The following is a 21,595-nucleotide window of genomic DNA, read 5'->3' as shown; positions in this document are numbered from 1 at the left end:
CATTCAGTCATGTTTGACTCTGTGTGATCTACAGTCCATGGAATTCTCCAGGCCAGAACACTGGAGGGAGTAGCCTTTCCCTTCTCCAGAGGATTGTCCCAATCCAGGGATCAAACCTAGGTCGCCTGCATTGCAGGCGGATTCTTTACCAGCTGAGCCACAAGGGAAGCCCAAGAATACTGGAGTGGGTGACCTACCCCTGCTCCAGCGGATCTTCCCAACCCAGGAATCTAACTGGAGGTCTCCTGCATTACAAGTGGATTCTTTACCAACTGAGCTATCAGGGAAGTGAGGTATATATGAGATGTCAGCTTTCAACATGATTTTAAATAAACCTTTGCAGCTAGAGAATCAAGTGTACAAAAATATGAGATTATTTCCTTCTCCCAAACATCTAACTCTACCAGCTGCAGCAGTTACCACTCATGTGATGCTGAGGTCTTCTATCCGTTACCCGAAGGAGCTAGCTCCCACCTCACCTGGCAGTTTACATCCCCAGCAGAGATGCATTACTACTATATGAGAGCACTATGATACTCCAATTTTTTTATATGGGAATCATACATTTAATACCAACTTCACACGTTGGTATTAAATTCACTCACTCAATTTTCAAACTTATATCATTATCTCCATTTTACAGTTTAAAGAAACTGAGCTTCAGAGACATAAGTAACTAGCCCAATTGTTAATCATTCTAAATTCCTTTAAGAGTTGGCATTGGGAAACTGATACCCTGAACAAATTTACAAGGTTGATGGCATTGTAAATTGGTTCAGTATTTTCTGAGATTAACCTGGAAATGTTTAACAAGTTATAAAATGGTCCATGCCCTTTTACACAATGATCTTGGAATTGATTCTAAGGATATAAATAAAATACACATGCACACACGGACACATCAACTTGTGTAAGATGTTTATGACAAAAAAATCTGTTACAGGAAAAAAAAATTTATATACCCAGAATTTTTCACTCATTTAGCAAACATTTACCTGAATATCTTTTGTGTGGTAAAGCACAGTTCTAATACCAAGGTTCAGCAGTGGAAAAGAAATAAACGGGCAAAGATGATCCCTGCTTTCATGGAGAAGTTTCATATACAAATATCCTGGGAATAAAAAAGAAAAATGGATAATGTAAGCCAAATACATATTTTTAAGTTGTACAGTGCCCGCATTTAAAAGGTAAAAAGAAGAGAGAGAAATTACTCTTGATAATATATTCTATTTAACCCAATATACCTATAACATGTAATAAACATTCATATGTTTATTACATGTAATTATTTCAACATGTAATAAACAAAAGAAACTAAGACACTTTACATTCTTTTTCATATTGTCTTAAAAATCCAGTTTGTATTTTACATTTATAGCACATCTCATGGCACCCCACTCCAGTACTCCTGCCTGGAAAATCCCATGGACGGAGGAGCCTGGTGGGCTGCAGTCCATGGGATCGATAAGGGTAGGATACAACTGAGCGACTTCACTTTCACTTTTCACTTTCATACGTTGGAGAAGGAAATGGCAACCCACTCCAGTGTTCTTGCCTGGAGAATCCCAGGGACGGGGGAGCCTGGTGGGCTGCCGCCTATGGGGTCACACAGAGTTGGACACGACTGAAGCGACTTAGCAGCAGCAGCAGCAGCACATCTCAATTCGACACTATATTTTCATCAGAAATACTAGGTCTGTATTGAGATTTCATAAAATTTACCATTAAAAGTAATCATATAACAAAGGTGTTCCAAACAAACTTAATGGTTTCCCAATAAGTTAACTAAATATTAAAAATAATTTTCTTTCAATATTTGTATCCACATTGAGCAAATTATTGCTTATTTTTTTTTAGGAGAAGTGATTTGACTTTGGAGCAAAATCATACCAGTTTCAAAATATTTTTGTTCAAGTTAGATAAATTCACTAATTTTGGGTCATCTCAGTCTTACTGACACACATTCAAAAGAATATTATATTAACTGAAAAGCAACTCTGAATTTATTAATATCAGCAAAATATCCAAGTTTTTCTTATAGTTTTTCCCAGTCAACTTATACAACACTGTTGACTACAATTAAAATCTTCTGTAATTGACTCATATTAGGAAAAAAGATATAAAATCATTATAGTTGATGTAAATCCTGGTTTTAGTCACAGTTTTGATTTCAACTGTGCCTATCCAGCTAGATCAAAAATAAACTTCTCCTTTATTTTGAACTTCAAATTTAGCACGCTCATGTGCAGTGTAATGTGAATGAGAAAATATAAATCACACTGACATTTTGTGTCTTTGATTATTGACCATTTGGCAAATATTCCTTTTGTTCCAAGAAAAAAAATCTCTGTAAAACTCTTCCACCACTCAAACAAAGAGTCTTAGCAAAGAACATTAGATTCATTAAATCCATTGTATTCTATCTCTTTCAACAGTTCTAGAAACTGAGGAATGGTTCATAGCATTAGTACATCTATAATGAACATCTTAACAATTTCATCCATTACACTTTTCACAGCATCTCTTTCAGAAAACCCAGCCTAAATATTTTCAGTATGTGTCAGAGTGAAATGAAGCAGTAAGGGAAACATTAGTCTCTCATATCAAAATTTCATTAAATTTGAATTTTTAAACAGATATAGCTAGATCTCAGTACATCATGATAAGACTAATTTTTTCATATCTAGCTGATGTTCTCTGATAAATAGAAAAGATTAAAAAAATTCATGCCTTGTGTTCAACTTTTTAGGGCATAAATTGACATTTCTTTGTAAATATGGAAGTGCTTTGAGAAAAATAAAATCTAAGTGTTACTGTTTCAGTTACAGAACTAGCTTCTGCCTCTCCACTCAATTTTAAAGCAGTAGTATGCCTTTGTTTTAAATTTAAATGTTTTGATCCAAAGGGATACATGAACCCCAGTGTTCACTGCAGCACTGTTTACAGTAGCCAAACATGGAAAGAACCTAAATGTCCATCAACATAAGAATGATAAAGAAGGTGTATCTATGGTGGAACATTACTCAGCCATCAAAAAGAATGAAATAATGCCATTTGCATCAACATGGATGGACCTAGAGACTGTCATACTGAGTGAAGTAAGTCAGAGAAGGAAAAATATCATAACATCCCTTATATGTGGAATCTAAAAAGAAATGATACTAATGAAATTGCATTTACAAAACAGAAAGAGACTCACAGACTTAGAGAATGAACTTATGGTTGCCAAGAGGGAAGAATAGGGGACGGGATAGTTAGGGAGTTTGGGATGGACACATACACACTGCTATATTTATAATGGATAACTAACAAGGATCTACTGTGTAGCACGTGGAACCCCCCTGGATGGGAAGGCAGTTTGGAGCAGAATCGATACATGTATATGTGTGTATAAGTCCCTTTGCTGTCCACCTGAAACTATCACAACATTGTTAATAGGCTATACCTCAATACAAAATAAAAAGTAAAAAAGAAAATTTTAAATATTTGTCCACACTTAATTTTTAACTAGAAAAATAATTTAATTATATTGCTGCTGCTCCTAAGGCGTTTCAGTCGTGTCCGACTCTGTGCGACCCCATAGACTGCAGACCACCAGGCTCTGCCCTCCCTGGGATTCTCCAGGCAAGAACACTGGAGTGGGTTGCCATTTCCTTTCTCCAATGCATGGAAAATGAAAAGTGAAAGTGAAGTCACTCAGTCCTGTCCGACTCTATGCGACCCCATAGATAGCAGTCTACCAGGCTCCTCTGTCCATGGGATTTTCCAGGCAAGACATGAAAACAAATGCAATGTAAACATTTTAATGGGTAATCACCAATTATAATTTACATTAGTATCAGTATAATTCATGTTGTCTGCAGAAAATATTCAAATAAACACAAGCACATTAGATGCAAAGAAAACAATCATTCAAACCTAACACACAGTAGATGGGTAAAGTGTTTTGGTGTAGATCACTGTAAAATTTGATTTCATGAAGTGTCTTACCAAAATAACAAAGTTGTATTTCACAGAAAAATATTTTATACTGCTAATGCCTTTCAGTTAAATTAGGTTAATTTATATTAAATTAATAATTCCATTCCTCAGTCACCCCAGGCACAGTTCAGGTACTTAGTAGTCACACATGAGTAGTATCAATATTACAGTGAAGCCCTGTTAGACAAGGACAGGGTCCAGATTACTGGGCTTCTTTAGAGTTGTCTGGCATTTCTCTGAGGTTCCAGGAGTTTGGAGGGGAGAAAAAGCATTTGCGGCCGGGTTCCTACCTCCCCTTTCACAGCAACCAAGGTGTCTCCACTTTTATCTGCTTTACTTATTAAAATTTGGTTGGAAGAAAGTATCCCAGTGTGTTTTTCTGTAAGGTTTGAAAGCTTTGGTCCTGTTTCCTTGCTTCTGAACGTGGCTGCTCTAGCGTAGGCAACCTGGAACTGTATGGAAATGCAGATTCTCAGGCCCTGCCCCGGGTGATTCATGCACACTGAAGTTTAAAAAACAGTGGGATACACAGTCTTTGCAGTCTTGTGTTGTCCTCTCCTTCTGAATCGTACATACACATATACACACCCCCAACAGCATCTTAATGAGGAACTAACCCATAGTGAAACCACAGCTGACGCCTGCATTTTAGAAATAATCACACACGTCAGGGGACGCGGCCCCCAGCAGTTGCTCTGGGCAGCTGTGACCTGTGTGCAGCTCCTGGATTCTGAGTGGCCGCCCCAGCACTTCCTTCCCACTCTGCCGCTGCTCGGCCTGACGGAGCCCTGAGAGGTCTGTCACTGTGGCAGAAGCTTCATGCCTGTGTGTAAGAGGTATAGCAGTACCTCCCACTTAGCAGGAGTTACTCAGTAGTTAAATGAATGTGCCCTGGAACACAACTGAGTGTATTTAAATCCCAAATCCACACTCCGGCTTTGTGACCTTGGGAAATGTTCTTAATCACTAAGTGCCTCAGTTGCCTCATCTGTAAAATAGGGATAATAGCAGAAAGTACCTAAGGAGCCATTATAATTATTAAATGAGTTAATATGGGTAAAGCATTTAGAACAGCGCTTTGCCTTCTGTATATCCTCAGCCTTCGGTACTAGTCACAGAGTAGGTGCCCTGAATGGTTTTGAGTCAGTGAATTAATTAATGTGGGGAAATACTCAAAGTAGGACTTTGAGTGCTTGAAGGGCTTATACTCCCGGGTAGGTCTGGGGTCTCAGGAGCCAAAGTCAAACACAGGCAAGTGTGAGCTGGCCCTCAGCAGTGGGAGGTAACGGAAGGGGACCTAGAAGCCATGTCTTCTGCAAAGGGTCAGACACAGGAACAAAGAGGCGAATGGGTGGATTAGGGCCTCAGAATTGCAGACACCCAAAAGACACTGTGTGAGGAGGGAGCCTTCCTCTGTGCATAGCAAGCTGGGGGCAGGGAGGCAGCTGCTTGGGCTGAGGGCTCAGCCACCCACCAGCGTCTGTAAAGCTGTTGCTGCTGTTTCCTGTTACCTAAAATGCTGCAATGCAGGAGTGGGCCAGGCTGCATCCTTGGAGGTATCATGCTAACTTGACCTCAAGACAATACAGGGTCCTGTCTAACCTGCCCCCACTGAGTAATCAGGATCCTTCACGGTCTTAGAGCTTCTTTCACTCCAGCATTGTAGCTTTTAGATTTCTGCATTGTAGCTTCTTCTAATTCAGGCCTCTCATACTCTCTAAATTCACATTTCCTGTTGCTACCTATTGAATACCTACAGCTTCCTGCCACTCCTTGAGCTATGTTTTCAGTGGAGAGACGAAGGCAGAGGAGAGCAGTGGGCACATCACCCACCCTTCCTCTGCTTTGTGCTTCAAGGAGGAGTTCCCTGGCTCTGGTCCTCACCAGCTGATAGAAGACAGCAGTGATAACGCAAAGTATTTCTGAGGAAAACAACCACAGAAAGACTGCTATCTTGTATATTAAACTCTGTGTGATCAACTTTATGCTGGAGAATATGGTCTAAAAAAGACCAGAGTTCTTGAAGGAGCCCTGCATGCAGCTTCTGTATATTCCACAGATTCAGTGGTAGGAAGAACACTTTGTGCTGCATGTATGCTAAGTTGCTTCAGTCGTGTCTGACTCTTTGCGACCCCATGGAATGTAGCCCACCAGGCTCCTCTGTCTATGGGATTCTCCAGGCAAGAATACTGGAGTGGGTTGCCATGTCCTCCTCCAGGGGATCTTCCCAACCCAGGGATCAAACCAAGTCTCTTACATCTCCTGCATTGGCAGACAGATTCTTTACCACTAGTGCTACCCAGGAAGCTAGTTCTGACTTCGAGTTGATAGGGAAGCCATTCCCTATTTGAAGGGATGACACTCAAGATCCCTGTCATATATTTTTTAAACCAAGCCAAGGCCCCTGTCTGCTCCAGGCTCTAAAACAGAAGTGAGATGATGGACTAGGATGAGGCAAGAAGAAGGTGATTGAGTTGTTTTCAAATGAGACCAAATTTGCTAGGTGATTCAAGAGTACTGGAGTGGGCTGCCATTGCCTTCTCCACAGGATAACGTAACAGGTGCTAAAGAGAAAGCAACAGTTCCAAGAGGCTTCCTAGGTGGCGCTAGTGGCAAAGAATCTGACCACAAATGCAGGAGACAAAAGAGACACAGGTTCAATCCCCAGATCAGAAAGATCCCCTGGAGAAGGAAATGGCGACTCACTCCAGTATTCTTGCCTGAAGAATCGCACGGACAGAGGATCCTGACAGGCTACAGTCCATCGGGTCACAAAGAGTTGGACATGACTGAAGTGACTTAGGACACATGCATTGTGCCAAGCATTTTTTTCCTTTCTGTGCAAGTGCTACAACTTCAGTCAGGGATAACTTTCTAATGTTGATGAACTGGGCTTTTCAGAAGGATGAGGACTTTCTCATCAAACTCGAGAAAACAAAGCTCTAGCAGAGTGGGCCCCAGGCTCTGGCCACAGCAATGTTACACTGCCCAACCTGGTCTCTGCTCTGACAGCCTGCCTGACACTCAGGCCCAGTGCTACCTACAACTCCAGGGCCAAAGTTTGGGGATCGATTGATCCTTTGTTTTTGGTGGAGAAAGAAAAATATTTTAGTTCTTCTAAGTTGTCCTTATCAATTTTTAATTCCTAAAGTAATTTATCTTCATTGTAACAATTGAAGCACAGGTTGATATATATCTTTCCTTAAACATAAATGGGAGGTGAGTTTGTTTGTTTTCTTAAAAATAGGATTATCTACGCATATGACTTTGGCATCTTTTTCCACTTATCAATATATTATGAGCATTCCTCCAAGTCAATACATACAGATCTAATTTTTTTAAATAGCTGCATCATTGTCCACAGTATGAATGAGTTTGGTTCAGTCACCCAATTGTGTCTGACTCTTTGCAACCCCACAGACTGCAGCACACCAGGCTTCCCTGTCCATTACCAACTTTCAGAGCTTGCTCAAACTCATATCCATCCAGTCAGTGATGCCATCCAACCATCTCATCCTCTGTCGTCCCCTTCTCCTCCTGCCTTCAATCTTTCCCAGCATCAAGGTCTTTTCCAATGAGTCCGTTCTTTGTATCAGGTGACCAAAGTATGGGAGCTTCAGCTTTAGCATCAGTCCTTCCAATGAATATTCAGGACTGATTTCCTTTAGGGTGGACTGGTTTTATCTCCTTGCAGTCCAAGGGACTCTCAAGAGTCTTTTCCAACACCACAATTCAAAACAAATGATTCATTGGCGCTCAGGTTTCTTTATAGTTCAACTCTCACATCCATACATGACTACTGGGAAAACCATAGCTTTGACTAGATGGACCTTTGTCAGCAAATCAATGTCCCTGCTTTTTAATATGCTGTCTAGGTTTGTCATAGCCTTTCTTTCAAGGAGCAAGCATCTTTTAATTTCATGGCTGCAGTCACCATCTGTAGTGATTTTGGAGCCCAAGAAAATAAAGTCTCTCACTGTTCCCATTGTTTCCCCATCTATTTGCCATGAAGTGATGGGACCGGATGCCATGACCTTAGTTTTCTGAATGTTGAGTTTTAAGCCAACTTTTTCACTCTCCCCTCTCACTTTCATCAAGAGGCTCTTTAGTTCTTTGCTTTCTCCATGAGGGTGGTGTCACCTGCATATCTGAGGTTATTGATATTCCTCCCGGCAATCTTGATTCCAGTCTGTGCTTCATCCAGCCCAGCGTTTTGCATGATGTGCTCTGCATAGAAGTTAAATAAGAAGGGTGACAATATACCTCCTTGACATACTCCTTTCTCAATTTGGAACCAGTCTGGTGTTCCATGTCTGGTTCTAACTTTTGCTTCTTGATCTGTATACAGATTCCCCAGGAGGAAAGTTAGGTGATCTAGTATTCCCATCTCTTTAAGAATTTTCCACAGTATCAATGGGCATAGTTAATTCCATTGCTCCAACTTAATGAATATTTAAAATATTTCCTAACTATTTCAAATTATTTATTTTTTGGTTTATTGATTTTTGTTTGGGCCACTACACACATTACTACCTTAACCATCTTCATAGATACAGTCATACAAATGGATCTCATATTTCTGAAGAAAACATGTACAAAAAATGGAATTGCTTGGAAATGGGGATGTGTTCTTTTTAAAATGGGTATTACCAAATTACTTTGCAAAATTAGAAATCTACCCACCCAAATGCAAAATTTAAAAATGTCAGTCTTCCCACATATTCACTAGTACCCTCATTATATTGTGACTTTTGCTGTTTTTCTAAAGATTATACATTCAGGGGAAAATAAGACAGCAGCTTACCTCCCTACCGCAGCCCTTGTCACATCAGATTCCCATGGCGTCAGACATTTGTCCATCCCATAGGATGTACAGCACCAAGAACAAACCCTAATGTAAATGATGGACTATGGGTGATAATGATGTGTCAGTGCTGGTTCGTCACTTGTAACAAATGTGCCACCTGGGTAAGGGAACTTGAAAATGGGAGAGGCTACCCACGTGCCAGGTCAGGGAAATATGGGAAATCTCTGTACCTTCTTCTCAATTCTGCTGTGAACCTGGAACTGCTTTAAAAAATTACTTTTTTTTTTTTTTAAGCAAACAAGTATACATTTTATGGTGGATGCTGTGATACACACCCAGATCCTGAGAATGAAACGCCTCCTTCTTAAGCTGCTGGAAGTGGCACAGGGGACAGTCCTCAGGAGTCAGCCACTCTGGGATTGCCTTGGCTGAATGAAGAGTTACTTCCCCAACGTCATGTCGCATTCCTGATGGATAGAGGGATATAAATACCGGGTTTCCTTATCTCAACTCTGAAGGGCCATCTATCTTTAGAACTGCCTGCAGGGTCACTGTCACAGCTTCCCTTGAGATTCCGTCACAGCTGGGCTTCTCCCTCCACCAAATCCTGCTCCCTTCCCAAGGACAGTTCTGATAAACTCCCCACATGCTCATCTCGTCTGAGTCTGCTTTCTAGAGAACCCAGAAATAGAGAAAGGAAGTCATACAAGTCTTCAATCCGTTTCTAACTTACAGAATTTATGACATAAAGTTCTTTTGATTTGGGTGGGCTGATTCCCTGTGATGCCGCCCACAGATGAAGCAGCTGAGGCTGCTTTATACCTCTGTATTTATGGAGACGTATACGTACTTCCTAGACAATAATTACACCTTCCCAAGTCCTGCGTTGCTCATCATTACTGTAAGAGAAACCTGAGAGCCAGGGATCATCTGCCAGAACTCTTCTTAGACCTTGCCAGTCATTAGGGTTGTCACTTGTCCTTTTGATTGGCATCTCCCCAGCTAGTGAGGTTGAGAATGTTCGAAGGTGCTTATTAAGCAGATGAATTCCTCTTCTGTGGACTGTCTATTCCTATACCTTTGCCTTTTTGTTTCTCCTTTTCCATAATAACTGGTTTTTTGAATATATGTTTTTCAACACTTTTAAAGAACATTTTATGGTAGGTTTTTGGAGGATTATGAAATTGTTTGGTTTTTTAAAAATCCGTGTATATTAAGGATATAAAGAAGAAAGTAGCTGTCTTAGTCTATTTGGAATGCTGTAACAAAAATACCTTACATTGGGTGAGTTACAAAGAGCACAAGTGTATTTTTCACAGTTCTGGAAGCTGGGAAATCCAAGGTCTAGGCAACCTCAAGTCTTCCTGGTTCAAGACGGCTATCTTTTTGCCTTGTCCTCACACAGTGAAAGGCAAGAGAATGCTCAGGGGTCCTTTGGATAAAAGCATTAATCTCATTCATGAGGGCTTCACTCTCATGACCTAAGCAGCTCCCAAAGGCCCCATCTCCAAATACCATCGCGCTGAGGATCAGGTTCCAACATACAGATTTGAGCAGGGAGAGCATAAACATTCAGTCTATAACAGTAACAATCACTTAAAATTTCTCCACTTAGAGAAATCACTAAAATTTTTCACTTTTCCTTGCCATTTTTCCATGCCCAGTTTTCCAGAATAATCTTATATCAGTCAATATATAGTTTTGAATTCTAGTTTTTTCATATAATATTATACCCTAAGTATTTTCTCAAATCATCAAGTCTTCATAAATAGCATTTAAATGACTGTCTAATAGCATCAAATGGATAAACCATCATTTGATGTAATTCCTTCAGAAGTAGCAGACATGTGGATCATTTCCAATTTCTCACTACTACAACTATGATGTGCTTCCTAGGCAGAGATATGTTTATATTTCAGATTTCCTTAAATACATTCTCAAGGGTAGAATTGGTTTGTATTTCAGATTTCCTTAAATACATTCTCAAGAATGGAACTGAGTTAAAAGAAGAACATTTAAAGATTTTTGTTATAGATCTGTTTGTTTTTGAGGACTCATTTGTAAACTAATGTTTTATAACTGAAGAGAATTACCACAGTGAAAATATCACACCCAAACTTAGTCTAAGCATTGGTGGTTCCAGCCAATGTCTTGAGGTCTCACATCAATTAAGCAAACATGTCTTACACCTATGGCTTATTTTAGACATTAGAGGGCTGTGGATAACATTGACCAGGATCCTGCTGTCAAAGAGCAAAGGCCTGAGAAAAAGAGGAACAATGATTGATTAACCATTACAGGAGAAAGAGTGAAATAAATCTTCAACAAAATGCTAAGTCAGCACGTGTTGGGGGGAAGTGGTGAAATGACACAGCCAGGAAGATAAGTTGTTAGATTTTAGTTTCATAAACACCCTAGAAGGCACCGGGACTCTTCATATAGTCAATACTGGAAGTTATGAACACCCAGTCTGGGATTTGAGACTTGGTTTTAGGATTTTCCATAATTACATAGGTTTATGGTTTTCACAGCTTTGCTTTTATGATCTACTGTTGGTCATGCTTCAGGTTCCTTGATATAAGGTCCCTGGCATGCAGCCGCTGCCTTTTTCCTGAAGAGTTTTATCTGGTGGTGGTCCACTCTGTATTGTGGCTTTGAAGACTGCATTGTGTCTTCAAGGCAAAGGCTGTATTACTCCATAGTTTGGGATACACTGCTCACATCAGTGGTCTCTGGTGAGTGGAAGGAGACCTGCCAGGCTGGCTTCCAGCAGAGCATGCCTATCCACTGCTCAGAAGCTGAAGAGACCCTAAACCCCATGACTCAACCCAAATCACCTAAGGGAAGAATGCTGGGATTGCTCTCGAGTCAGAATTTTTGAATGTGACCCATGCTTTCCCCACTGACCAGTCATTGAAGCTGGACAATCTATTTCAATCTCTCACCTTTCTTTCCCAACTATAAAAGAGGACCAAGAGTGATCCTGAGAAGACAAAATGAGAATTAAAAGAAGGAAATTGTCTTTGAAATATCCGCATTTTATTATGTTTGAAGAAATCTAAAGGAAAGATTTTCTAGTCCCTCTTCTCTGAACAAACTTTTATGTTCATGGGAATGGGAAGAGAAGGGTGATAATGCATTAATTTATTCCTTGTTTTTTAAAAGTTGTATCTTAAAGCAAAGTGACAGAAGAGCTATTTTCTTTGTTACATCACTAGAGAGGCAAACTCCGACTAGCTAAGAACCCATTGTTCTGTGTGCCTAAGATTCTGAAAGTTAAGAGGAGAGTTTTGTACAGATGTACCTCATTTGATTGTGCCTCACCTCATTGTGTGTTTTATAAATTGGGGTTTTGTGGCAATCCTGCATTGTCAGATATTAGCATTCTTTAGCAATAAAATATTTTTAATTAAAGTATGTATATTTTTTAGATATAATGTGATTGCTTAATAGACTATAACATAGTATAAACATAATATTTATAGGCACTGGGAAACTGGAAAATTTGTGTGACTCACTTTATTGTGATATTTGCCTTAATCCAGTTGTCTGGAACCAACTCCAAAATATCTCCAAGATATGGCTGTGGAAGACTAGGTAGGAAAGTTTCTGTAAGATTTACAAGTTGTTACCAGGCTCTACCCTATAACCCTGCAGACATCTGAGCCCTCAAGAATTCCCTTCTACTTGTTTACAAAACAGAAACAGACTCACAGACGTAGAGAAGGAACTTACGGCTGCTAGAGGGAAGGAGAGGGGAGGGATAATTAAGGAATTTGAGATCAACATGTATACGCTGCTATATTTAAAATATATAACCAACAAGGACCTACTGTATATCACAGGGAGCTCTGCTCAATGTTATGTGGCAGACTGGATGGGAAGGGGGTGTAGGGGAGAATGGATCCACATGTATGTATGCTTGAGTCCCTTTGCTGTCCACCTGAAATTATCACAGCATTGTTAATCAGCTGTACTCTAATATAAAATTAAAAGTTTATTTTTAAAAAAGAATTACCTTCTACTCAATCATCTACAAAGAAGATTTGCTTGGGCAGATTTGCTTGGAAAGCAACTTCTAACTTGATGGGGGGAAATTCAGCCAAGCTCCTGGACAAATGAAGCCTGCAAGTGTTCTAGCAGAGACTTTCAGAGAAGTGCATCTACTCCAGTGAGTGTGTGAAGAAACTTGCAGAATTGCTGTTTCTCAGCCTTTTGTTGCATGGAGAAAACATATTGCTCCTTCAAGAGCTTAACCAAAAAAGAAGGAAGCCCTGTTCCGGGTGATTTAGGCTCAGGTGGAGGCCAGCTAGAAGAGGCTACACCTTCATTCAGAGATGCTTAGAGAAGAGAGAGGTGACTAGACCCACTCCCCAGTATATCCACCCACCCTCTCACCAACCAACCATGGAACAGCCCCTAGAGAGCAAGGCTGAGGCATCCCTTACCACCCACCACCAACTCTCAATCCTGGGCAGACAGGCACTATGCCAGGTTAGGTGCTTCCCGGGGGCCGCTTCCCTTGCTGTTTGCCCACCTGCTCTCCCTGCCTGCTGCCTTCAAGAACCTTCCCCCGCCCTCTGCCGCATCCCAAGCCACCTGCCTCTTTAGACGCTCCTTCTGCCTGATGTCTCCACTGACCCCCACCAGCTACCTGGCAGTGTTAGCCCAGCTTTGCTCTCCCCTTCAGCTTTCATCTCATCACTGTTCCCTAAGGATCCTCTTTCTACTTTCTGCTCTGAGATCCTCACACCTGCCTGTGCTTGAAAGAGAACCTGAGAAATTCTCAGGACACCCTAAGTATAACCCAGTTTCTGTTCTGTGAATCTTCAGCCCCGGTCAGAAACATGTGGAGCCTTGCCTTCACTCTCCACCCAGGAGAGGTGGTATTCTTAGAGGAACTGCAGAATGGGGAGGGTCAGACGGAGCCAAAAAGATGGGTCCACTGAACAGAAACCCTTGCTTAGATGGAAGATCATAATCATAAGAGGAAGAGCTATAATTTTCTGAGACACTTTCCTATTTACCTGCATCATCTCCTGGACTCCTCAGCACCACTCACTGAGGAAGATAAGCAGGTGTACTGGCTCTGCTTTACAGACAAAGAATATGAATGAAGCTGAGAGAAGTTGAGTAAGTGGTTAGAGCAGAAGCCAAAACTGGGGGTTGGAGATAGTTGAGGCCGCTTCAGCTTCTTACAATGGAAAGTGAACCCTGCCCCCTCTGGTCTCTGGCCATGCACCAGGACACCTTGCCCAGCAGAGCTTACTCCATGAGCAAACCCACAGAGTACAAGACCTGCAAGAGAATGCCATGCCCCGAGAAGAAGGTGAGGGGCAGCGGCAGTCCTGAGCAGAGCTTCTTATCAGGTAAACGATGTCTGCTGCTGACAACAGACTGTAAAGGCAATGTTTGAAGAGCTATAAACCTCCACCCTCATGTGAAGTAGGAAAACCACACTCCAAACCCACCGGACTGGGCGAAACACACTGACAAGTTCAGCCACAGATTCCACCCTTCTGCCTGCTCTGCACTCCCCACTGCTTCTCCCTGCCAGCCTGAGAAGCGAGTTCTGTCATGTGTGGTTTGTCCTTTTCTCTGACAAATGGGAAGAACCTGATCTGGAAGGCCCTGCCTGCCAGGAGCAGATGTAACACAAGAGCCACATCTGTGGCTAGGGCCTTGCTCCAGACCCTCTTCTGTAGGATCTGGGGAGGTAGAGATGTCCCCTCCAGCTCCTCACCTCTGGCCTGGTAACACCTTCACCACCTCCCCCACCCCAGGATGATGGAGGTAGGGATCAGGGGCTCTGAGACCTCCCCAACCTCACGTGGGCAAGGAGGGGACTTGCTCTTCACCCCACAGGAGCCAGGGGTTCCAGCTGCAGAGTCATCTTGTTCTTTTCTCCTGCCCTTCCTAGCTCCAAAGTGGTTCCCTCTCATGAGTACTGGCTTATCCTACTGGGAAGAGAAAGGTGGGCACTTAAGGATTTACACAGGGTGCTCATCAAAGAAGATGATTCTGAGATGTCATCATTGTTGAGTAGCTAAGTCATGTCCAACTTTTTTGGGACTGCATGGACTGTAGCCCGCCAGGCTCCTCTGTCCATGGGATTTCCCAGGCAAGAATACTGGAGTGGGTTGCCATTTCCTTCTCCAGGGGATCTTCGTGACCCAGAGATTGAAGCTGCATCTCCTGCATTGCAGATGGATTTTTACCACTGAGCCACCCGGAAAACCCCTGAGACATTAAGGAGACCCAAATATTACAATACAAAAATCCAAATATGGCTTTTGTGAACAATGGCTCGTCTAAGCCTTAGAGAGCCCTGAGGAATAAATGGACTAACACTAGTATTAGTATTCATATCAATGTTCTTATTGGTATTTGTACTGGAATTACTACTGCTATTCGTATCGCTATTTGTATTCACATTCACATTAACACTGGTATTTATATTTGTATTCACATTAGTATCCATTCTCATATTGGTGTCCATGTTGATACTGGTATCAGTGTCAGTCCTTAACAGGAATAAATGGTGATGCACAGACCACTAGAAAGGCCAGTGCTGTTGCATCTGCCTTCTATTCTCCATAAGCACTGGAGATCTTTCTTGGGCAGTAATGACAAGTATAGAAGCTCTTGAGTTCTCTTTGCTAAGTCGCTTCAGTGGTGTCCAACTCTGTGTGACCCCATAGACAGCAGACCACCAGGCTCCCCTGTTCCTGGGATTCTCCAGGCAAGAACACTGGAGTGGGTTGCCATTTCCTTCTCCAATGCATGAAAGTGAAAAGTGAAAGTGAAGTCGCTCAGTCGTGTCTGACTCCTAGTGACCCCATGGACTGCAGCCTACCAGGCTCCTCCGCCTATGGGATTTTCCAGGCAAGAGTACTGGAGTGGGGGCCATTGCCTTCTCCATGAGTTCTCTTTAACCTGGAACAAAAAACAAAACGGCAATGCACCCTCATGGAGTTCTCAGACAGGAGAAATTACATAAGCAAAATTGTAAGCACAGCCCCCAGATCCTACATGTGAAGGCAGGTCTATAGCAAGGCGGTGGGGAGTTATGCTGGAAATGAGGATGGAAGGGTACATTCTGAATGATATTTTATGGGTTATAATAAGGGATTTGTTCTTTAAAAAAAAATGAGTCACCAGTGAGGTTCTAGGAGCTCTCTGAAGTCCCAGAATCCAGGGCCAAGATTTTCTCTTGCCTAGAACACCAGGACACTGCGCACACACTCACAAGTATACCACAGACACACCAACTACACATACACACACACACACACATCACACACACACACACCACACATTCTCCACACACACCTACCACACACCACACACATATCACACATGCATACTACACATACCATACACACACACACCACACATACAGTACATGCAAACACACACACACACACACACACACACACACCCCACACCACACACTCTGCAGAAAGCCTCTGACAGTCATCTGTATGTGACTCTGTTGTTCTGAGAACACTGGCAGAGCAGAGCCAAGCTTGTTAACTTAACCAGAGTAAGCTGGAGGCTTGTTCCACAGATGTCAGCCCCAGGACAACTGGTGATGATCTTGTTATTCATGGAGAGTTCACACCACCCCAGTATTTCTTTGTGACAGGAAACTGAAGCCTCAGGCTGCCCAAAGCATCAAGAGGCCTGCTCTTTATGGTACCACTTAGCCTATGGGCACACCCACGGCACAGAGGCCTTTTGTGGGCTGCGGGACCCGAGGTGCCTGCATCACCTTCCGTGTCACTTGTCCTCCCAGGAAGGGCCAACACTGCATCCCCTCTTTCCCTCATCTCACATCACGTGGGAGGGCGCTGTACAAGATCTCACATCTCTGGGACTTTCCCCCACAGGACGCCAATGCAAAGGCATGGGCTTCCTCTTTTCATGTTATTTCATGACATAAAAGAAAGCACCCACCCAGGGAGCCAGAGTCTGAAAACTATGCACGTTCCCCGTATTAGCATCCCTTTGATCTGTAGGTGCAGCTGGAGGGAGACACACTGAGCTAGACTGGGGGCCCTCGTCCTTTCCTGTTCATCAGCTTCCCTCCTGCTTTGGGAGCAGTGATGCTCGTGTGTGCCTGGAACCAGGTAAACATGGGAGCAAGTGCAATGTACAACTTCCTGAAGCAGGCGAACAGTCAAGGTCAGGATCAGAACTGAAGGTTTAACATCAGAAATACAAGCATCCAGGGCTTCCCTGATGGTCCAGTGGGTAAGACTCCTCACTCCCAATGTAGGGGGCCTGAGAACTAGATCCCACGTGCTGCAACTTAAAAAAAAAGTCTCACATGCCACAATAAAGATCGAAGATCCCACATGCCACAACTACAACCCAGCACAGCCAAATAAATACATGTACACGTGCGTGCTCAGTAGCTCAGTTGTGTCCAACTCGTTATGACCCCATGGATTGTAACCCACCAGGCTCCTCTGTCCATGGGATTTCCCAGGCAGGAATTCTGGAGTTGGTTGCCATTCCCTCCTCCAGGGGATCTTCCCAACCCGGGGATCAAACCTGAGTTCTTCTGTGTCTCCTTCATCTCCTGCATTGGCAGATGGATTCTTTACCACTGAGCTACCTGGGAAGCCCCAAATAAATACATAAATAAGTATTTAGAAAAAAAAAAAAAGAAGAAGAAGAAGAAATGCAAGTACCTTGTGCTTGTATTTCACAGCATTGGAAAGAATTCTAGAGCTTTCTAACTGAAGGATACCCCAGAGCTCATCTAACTTCCACATGCCACAGACAAGGAAATTCAGGAAACTGTTTTTCATGTGTGACCCTCTGATCAGCTGCACCAGAGTCTCCTATGGGTAGATTTCTGAGTCCTTCCCCAGATGTGCTGAATCAAGATTTGCAATGGAAAGCCTAGGAAAGTGCATTTTAAACAGACTCCCCAGAGCATTATGCACCTGAGAATATTCTAGAAGTACAGCTGGAGACCATAACAGTAATAGTAATAACAACCACAAGATTAAGGGATGTAAATCTGGATAGCTCCAAAGACCCCACTTAGGAGCTCAGCAAGAGCAAGATCAGCAGTTCCAAGCAAACCAAAAGATTCCAAGCAAACCCCAGCCACAGAATCTACAAGGTTACCCCATTCTAATAAGGCTACTATCTCAGCTAGGAAGCCCACTCCCCACATGTTCCCTGATGTTCTGTCTGTATAAGGAGGCAAGGTCATTCTACTGACGCCCTTTCCCTGGAATGTACCATCCTGGCCCTAACAGGCCTATCATTACACTGTTTCCACAAACACCCATTGCAGAAGTTATGTGCCAGGCACTGTGCTAGGTAACAGCAATATCATCATGACCACATGTAGGTCCCCAGGTGACTCTGGTCCAACTCCCTACCTGGTCCCCACTTATGCCCTGGCTAGTGATGAGATCAAGGACTTGGGAGTCAGGCAGGCCTGATCTACAATCCCAAGTCCACCTCCTCCTAGCTGTTACTTTGGACACTTTTCTTAAGCTCCCTCAGCCTCCATTTTCACATGTGTCACATAAGGAAAAATAAGACCTCCCTCTACCTACCTCTCAGAGAAAAAGCTGGCTTAAAACTCAACATTCAGAAAACTAAGATCATGGCATCCAGTCCCATCACTTCATGGCAAATAGATGGAGAATCAGTGGAAACAGTGACAGACTTTATTTTCTTGGGCTCCAAAATCACTGCAGATGGTGACTACAGTCATGAAATTAAAAGACCCTTGCTCCTTGGAAGAAAAACTATGACAAACTTAGACAGCATATTAAAAAGCAGAGACATTACTTTGCCAACAAAGATCTGTCTAGTCAAAGCTATGGTTTTTCCAATAGTCATGTACAGATGTGAGTTGGACTATAAAGAAAGCTGAGCACTAAAGAATTGAGTTCACAATTTGAGAACTGTGGTGTTGGAGAAGACTCCTGAGGGTCCCTTGAACTGCAAGGAGATCCAACCAGTCCATCCTAAAGGAAATCAGTCCTGAATATTCATTGGAAGGACTGATGCTGAAGCTGAAGCTCCCATACTTTGGCCGCCTGATGGGAAGAACTGACTCATTGGAAAAGACTCTGATGCTGGGAAAGATTGAAGGCGGGAGGAGAAGGGGATGACAGAGGATGAGATGGTCAGATGGCATCAGCGACTCAATGGACATGACTTTGAGCAAGCTTCGGGAGTTGGTGATGGACAGGGAAGCCTGCTGTGCTACAGTCCATGGGTTCACAAAGAGTCAGACACAACTGAGCGACTGAACTGAACTGAACCACCTACCTCTCAGGTTGTTATGCTGTGGACTTGAGATAATCTTCATAAACACTAAGCACCACATCTGCACAGCAGGTGCTTGGCAAACGAGTCCATCACCATCGCCATCACTCTGTGTGCCCTCGGACAAATGACCTCAGTCCCACAAGGGACTGCTCAGCCAGCCAATATTTGTTGAGCACCTACTCTGTGCCAAGCAGTGGAAATGCACAATGAACAGGACAAGGCCCCTGTCCTCACAGAAATTTGCTCCAGAATAAAAAAGATAAGGGACTATATTAGTTGTATTAGTTTACTAAGACAGCTGTGACAAAGTACCACAAACTAGCTGGCTTAAACAATGAAAATGTATTGTCTCACAGTCCTGGAGGCCAGAAGTCCAGGATCAAAGTGTCATCGGGGTTGCTTCTTTCTGAGGCTGTTCCATGCCTCTCCCCCAGCTCCTGGCGATGTCTGATATTTTGGATTATGGTCCAAGACCATAGGTCCACACTCAAGACCTCTTTTTAACCTAATTACCTCCAAAAAGACTCTACTTTCCAAATAAGGTTGCATTCTGAGGTACTGGGGGTAAGAATTTCAATATTATCTTTTTCTGGAGGAACACAATTCAACCCATAAGAGTGCCTCATTTCATCCACTCACTCAGTCTCATTTGACTTTTGAGTAGTTGATCCAGCACAGGCCTCCTTCTAATTCAGCTTAATCTAGAATTGAGTGTGCCCAGCATGTTCAGTGCTCTTGAAGCTTATCTCCAAGAACTATTTCTGTCTCTCTCCTCTCTGCTCTCAGAAAGGTAAGACTTTGACCTTTCCCTCCAGCAGGGGCTCATTCATTGCCCAGTCCCCTTTCCCAGGTCTGCAACTCCAGTTACCTGCCCCACAGATATGGTGCACAAGCCTTCGGTAGAGGCTACCGCATCCTGCACCCGCTATTTCCTGCTTTCACATAGTCATCTCATATAAACGGAGAATTTCTCTCTTTGTGAAATTGCCTATCTTCTGCAGCTTAAGTTGGAAGAATGTTTACTTATCTGGCCCCAGGGAATCATATACATCTTGCAGCGTATGTTAACAGTTGCTCCATAACACCATTCATTTTTACTATCCAAAATTACAGAGTTTTCCCCATGGGATTCACCTCCAGTGGTTAACAGACCAATGGGCTCTGTCTTCCTTGTCTCAGGCCTCAGAGGGACAATGTTTCTGGTTCTGGTTTGTCCCCTTCAAAAAAAAAAAAAAAAGAAATGACCAGCATCTCTTGATGTGAAAATGTGGAGACCAACCACCACAAACAAGCCTCATCACAAAACTTCTATAAATGCCCAAACAGAAGAAAAGTGAAAGTGAAGTTGCTCAGTCATGTTCGACTCTTTGCGACCCCATGGACTGCAGCCTACCAGGCTTCTCTGTCCATGGGATTTTCCAGGCAAGAGTACTGGAGTGGGGTGCCATTTCCTCCTCCAGGGGATCTGCCTGACCCAGGGATCGGACCCAGGCCTCCCGCATTGCAGGCAGAAGCTTTACTCTCTGAGCCACCAGGGAAGCCCCAGAAGAAAAGTCAGTGACTATAAAGAGCAATAACCTTTAGATTTGGTTTAAACCAGCAGTTCCTAAAGGCTGGTAAGTGAGCGTGAGTGAACCTGAGTTGGAGACACTGGGGACCTCATGGTATCCTCCCCTCAGGCCCACCAGCCCTTGTGCTCCACCTTGTGCTCCACTACCACTTCCATCTCGCACCCCCACAGTGGGTCCGTCACTCTCTCTCTAGAGCACACTCTCTCCCCTACAGCACCCATGTTCTGCTCTACAGTAGGACCGCCAAACTCACTGTGATCACTGTTCACTGCTCTGTCTCTCCAGTCAGACTGTGTGAACATGGGGAGCATGTATATTTCTTTCCTGCACCCAGCCCAGGTCCTGCTCATCCCATCCTTGCTGCCTGCCTGAATGGTAAACTGCATCCTCTCTCCGTGACCACCTGGTAGGCAAGCTTCCTCTCTCCCTTCTCTTTCTCTGTGTCTGTCTCTTGTCTCTTTCTCTTTCTGTGTGTGTGTATATGTCTCTCTCAATCCCTCTCTCTGCCCCTCCACCCTCCTCTCCCTCCCATCCTCTCTCTCTTCCCACCAACCCCTGCTCCCCTCTCTTTTCTCTCTTCCCCTTCCCCCTCCACTCTGACCACCCTGAACTCTCAGCACTGGCCCAGACCTGTTGCTGGGAACTTCCCCACGCTGCTGTGAACTGGACCTTGTCTTTTCTGTCCTTCCCTTTGTCTACCACCATGCTTGCATCCAGTAGGTCCCTGATGCTGTTTGTGGATGACTGGTTGGTAAAGACACAGGGTGGTATAAAGGGGAGAACTCAGAATGTAGAAGACCTGATTCCAGTTCTGGCCTCATATCTGGACAGTGAATTTACTGAGTGATTTTAACTCATGGCTCTTGGCCTCCTCCTGGGAAGTAGGTGAGTTAGGCTGAGGGAACGTCCTTGGATCTCTGATGAGCTC

At 43.3% G+C, this 21,595-nt stretch overlaps 1 long non-coding RNA gene across 1 annotated transcript in view; it reads right to left on the bottom strand.

The window, feature by feature from the left end:
* Positions 1–236: 236 nt before the first annotated feature.
* Positions 237–21,595, bottom strand: part of LOC113900280 — a 130,870-nt gene continuing 109,511 nt past the window's right edge. Inside the window, exon 5 of the long non-coding RNA XR_003513109.1 lies at positions 237–1,111. This is a non-coding gene — a long non-coding RNA (uncharacterized LOC113900280). The remainder of the gene's footprint in view (positions 1,112–21,595) is intronic.

The sequence above is a fragment of the Bos indicus x Bos taurus genome, chromosome 10 (assembly GCF_003369695.1).
Source record: "Bos indicus x Bos taurus breed Angus x Brahman F1 hybrid chromosome 10, Bos_hybrid_MaternalHap_v2.0, whole genome shotgun sequence".
Classification (NCBI taxonomy): Eukaryota; Metazoa; Chordata; class Mammalia; order Artiodactyla; family Bovidae; genus Bos; species Bos indicus x Bos taurus.
This window is presented reverse-complemented; position numbering and strand designations above follow the sequence as displayed.